The sequence below is a fragment of the Anser brachyrhynchus genome, assembly GCF_964034855.1.
Source record: "Anser brachyrhynchus genome assembly, chromosome: Z".
NCBI classification, from domain to species: Eukaryota; Metazoa; Chordata; class Aves; order Anseriformes; family Anatidae; genus Anser; species Anser brachyrhynchus.
In genome coordinates, this window is record NC_137697.1 from 34,506,866 (window position 1) to 34,511,706 (window position 4,841).

Consider the following 4,841-nt stretch of genomic DNA (forward strand, 5'->3'; position numbering starts at 1 on the left):
GGTCCTCTTTTCATTTGTTTAATAGCTAGAAGGACAAATAGTTACAACTGCTAACATAATAAACAAACATAGAAGCTGAGTAGATATAGAGGCATTTTGTTTGATCAGCAGTGTGGGTTTCCATGGTGATAAAAAATGAATAAAAATGGAGGTAAACCAGTCAGATTTAAAGAAATAGTTCTCACAAGGACATACATAGATAATCATCTATGGAAAAATTACCAATGTTCCCAAAAGAGTTCCATTTTCTGGATGTGCACAGATCCGCCTTCTTGGATTCAGGCAGTGCAAACACTGTTTGTGGTCTGAAGAGTTGCTCAGGGGTCTGGCTGGGCACTTAATAACTTTCAGGTTCACAGCAGTAATTCCCTTTTGTTGATGTATAGTGATGCTTGTCAGTCTGTGGCAAACTCTTTCACAGTTTATCATTCTTATTTATCCATCGTATTAATGGGATGCTTGAATGATAAGAAGTGGTAATGGGGCTGAGAAAGGAGATAATGGACAAAATGGAGTTGAAATCATATTTATAAATGGTTGTGCTCATGTTAATCAGTACAGACAGTTTTCTCCCATGATTCCTCCACTGGGATAGCTTCCATTTTGCCCCAGCTACCAGGATTTCCACAGAAGTCTGAGTCTCATACCTTCTGGAGAACAGTTGTGCACAGTGTGAGCCATCTGCAGTGTCAGACCAATGTCAGAATCTGCCCCTGCTGTCACCGCAATGATAGCCCAGTTTTGTAAATGCCCAGCATGTTATCTAGTTTTTCCTGAAATAAACAGCTCAGCCTGTATTACCGGCCTTGAAATTGCCTGACTGCTCAGATGTAGAACAATGACTTTTAGCACTTCTGTCTGCTTTGGCTGATCCGTGCCTATGCTCATTGTGATCCAGGTGTCCACCAGGTCCTGGCAAGGCCCTACCTGAAAATGTACACCCAAGTTTCTTCTCAAGGATTTTTTAACTGCTGTACTGGTTGTATGAAACTGAACGTGCTGAAAGCACTGTGTGAGAGAAGGAATATGAAAGAATGGCAAAAAAAAAAGAAAATAGGCAAGTCTTCCTTGCAGGACTACGTGCTTTTGCTTCTGTGTGAAGGACTGCAGACTCATGTTTGGGGCTTTTGTGCTAACACAGCAGTTAAAATATTAACCATGAGAGGGGGCATTTCTCCAAACACAGAACCTGCACACAACATAGGACGACAGGATCTTGGGAGATTCAAATGGAAGAGGCCTCAGGAGTTTTCGTGTCCAACCTCCTGCTCAAAGCAGGGACAGCAACAAGACCAGACTTTATCAGGGCTTCACCCAGCCGGGACACGAAACCCCCAGGCTGCAGAGTCCCGACCTCCCTGGGCCCCAGCTCCACAGCCAGGCTGTCCTGGTGGGGAAAAGGCTTCTCCTCGTCTCCATCCTGAGCCCCTCATGCCTCAGCCCGTGCCCTGCCTCCCACCCTCCCACCAGGCACCGCTGGGCAGAGCCCGGCCGCGTCTCCTCCGTCCCCTCCTGACGATGCTGGGACTGCTGCTGGGAGCCCCCCGCAGCCACCCCTTTTCCCAGCTGAACCGGCCCCGCTCCGCAGCCTCGCCTCGCAGGGCAAGGCCTCCAGCACCACCGCCTTGGTGCCTCCCCTCCCCTCCCCTCCTGCCTGTTTGTGGGTGTCCTCCCCCTGGACTGCAGCATCCCAGCCCAGACACAAGGTTCTGGGGAGCTGTGCCTGGTGCCCAGCTGGAGTGGGGTAAATGGCATCCCCAGCTCTCCTCTCATCCCCAGGGTTTACCCCACAGGGGGCAGTCAGGTGGGACAGGCATGATTTATCCTTGGTGAGCTGTCACTGACTGCTCCTGGTCACTGCCTTCTCCCTCATGTGCCCAGACATGGGCTCCAGGAGGTCTCGCTCCGTGATCTCACCCAGGACTGAAGGGAGGCCAGCAGGCCTGCAGTTCCAGCTGTCTCCGTGATCCTTTCAGAGCTGATGGAGAGCAGCCATACAAGGGCATTAGCCAGCTCCATCAGCACCCTGGGGTGCAGCCCAGTGGGTCCCAGGGACGTGTGTGTGGATTCAGTGCTCCCAAGCAATCCCTGGCTTGATCAACAACCCTGACTGCAAGCTCCTCTCCTGCTTGAGCTTGTCACCAAGTACAGAAGCCTGGCAGACTTTGCTGGTGATGACAAAGAGGATAGTGAGAACCTCTGCCTTATCTGTCCTCTCACACTAAATTACACCCTGCAATGCACCCACATTTTTCTTGGTCAACTTTTTATGACTAATGTAGCAGCAGAAGTTCTTGCTGCCCTTGATGTTCCTTGCAGATCCAGCTGAATTTTGGGTTCCCTGACACTGTCCCTATACGCCTGTGTTTGCTTGCCGTGTTTCTTGATTTCACTTTTGTAGCCTCTCCTTGCTTCCCATCTTGTATGCTGCCTTTTTGCATTGCCTTGCTTAGCCAAGCTGGCCTGCTGAGACATCTTGTTCTCTTGAGGATGGACCGTTCTTGCACTTGGAGTATGCAGTCCTGAAGGGCCAACCAGCATTTCTGGGCTTCCTTACCCTTCAAAGCTGTCTCCTATAGGATCCTACGTACAAGTTCCCTGAATAAATAAAAGTTTTCGTGCTTGATGCCCACAGTCTGTGCCTGGCTGTTTACCTTCATGCATATGGGAAAAAAGTGCTATTAATTTCAGACAGGCATTTGAACACTTTTTAAGAGCTTGGCCAGTTATAATAATGCCAAAATACCAAAAGAATGCTGTCTTCAAAGTACTTAGCTTTGCAATTTTCAGTTCCTGGAAGAAAAGGAGAACATACTTTGTTTCTTGAGAATTATTTTCTGTCTGTTCTTTCTGCCCTCCTCCTTCTCCCCCCCTCCTCCTCCCTTATAAAATCTGTCCAATTCGCACTGTGAGAAACAGTTATACAGAACATTAAGCACAATCACTACCTAAAGTCAAACTGGAAAATATAAGCACATGTATTTGTCCTCCACAAGAAATTTCTGTGAAACAGCCAACCAACTAATTTTCTACTATTAGCTCAACTAAGTTTGTCTAGGAAATAAATCCGTGCTTCACGCTTTCTGGAAGGTTTGAAGTGATATAGCCACTGCTTAGATAATACTAATTTACCAGAACTGAATAAAAGACACATTGAACACACACAATTTGTCAGCTTGACATTTTCCTCCCTTGTTTTATTTTAACACAATAGAGGATTGTTTTCTATTTTAATCCTGAACATATAAATGTAAAGCATAATCACTGAGCTACTTGCTATTTCTATTTGTTCATTTGTATGTACATGACAGGAGTTGCACAGTCACATGGATTTTACTAGATTTATAGTACTGGAAAAAGACACTCATCTTAAAAATATTATTTTCCTATTTCTCCTATTTCTTTACTGAGCATGACTTAATGTAAAACAGGAACCCTCCTTTATCACATGAGCATTTTCTAAAGTTAATTTGGAATCACACTGAAAATTTTATACAGGACAAGGCTGAGAATTATAGTAATATAATTTTTTTTCCCACTAAAGGGAAAATGTTGCATTGCCATTCACAGTGCTTGTTTTATACTTGTAATCACAAAGCCATATGTGCCAAAGATCAATACATTCATCCTATTATCTCAGGTTCTGTTTCTTTTCCTTGATGCAGACCTGGAGTGTCCAGATACATATATACCATTGTTGCTTCTTGAGACTAAGCAAAATATCTTTTTTTTTTTTTTTCCAGTTCTAGTGAATATCTTTGAGAACTGTTACTTCTCCCTTGTTCAAAGCTTTACAAATGAGGGTGCTTTTGCAGTATTTGGCACTTGGCTTATTTAAGGTAGTGGTGGAAGAAATGTGGAGTATTCCTCTTTGGAGATCTTCAAAAGCGCTCTCTAGAGGGCCCTGCTTGAGTAGGGGTCTTGTCCAGGTGACCTACAGATGCCTCTTCCAACCTAAACTGTGATTCTTTGTAATGGGATCCTCCCAGTTGGCTTGGACCAGGTGAGGTTAGGAAGTTATGTGCCAAAAAGAAAACCTTTCCTTTTTTCTAGTTATGATACCTGAGTCACCTGTTTCATGACACGTGGGAACTGGAGAAGATGAATACTACTAATAAAAACTGTAAGGTGATCAGGAATTGGTTCTAGGAGAGAGAACCAAGGTCTGAATTAATAGATCCTCCTTCATGCTGGGGTAATGTCATTAGTGGAAATCAAATTCCATTGCTTTTCTGGAACTTGTCTTTCTGCTAATATTTGCATTTAGTAATTGTGCCTGCTGATACTTGTTGACAATTAGGAGGCATTGTAATTCAGAAGAAGAAAAGTTTATCATTCAGGAGGAAGCGGACTATATTAACAAATACATTATATAGCAAATCAATATAGATGAGGACTATATAAGGAGAAGATGATGAAAAACAGAATGTTTGTGAGCCACTAAAGTGCTGCAGCCATGACAAAGACACAAATCAGTATCAAATACGGAAGGAAACATGTTTTCAAGAGAAATCAGGGCATTTCAGTGATACCGTCTGGAAATACATTTGACTCTATGTACTGGTCATCATGTTCAGGAAGGAATGTCACTTGTACCAAATGAAATTTAAATCGGATATATGGAGATATTTATTCTCAAGAAGCGTGATCAAACTCTGAAACAGCTTGCCCAGACAGGATGGTTTTGATCCTTGGAGACAGGCAAACATCAACTGGACAAAACTCCAAGCTCCTTAATACACCTTCTCAGTAGACTTTACTTTACGCATGGAGTTGGACCAGCTGGTCTCGTCCAACACAGATTATGCTGTGCTTCTGTGGACTGTGAGGGAAATGGGGAC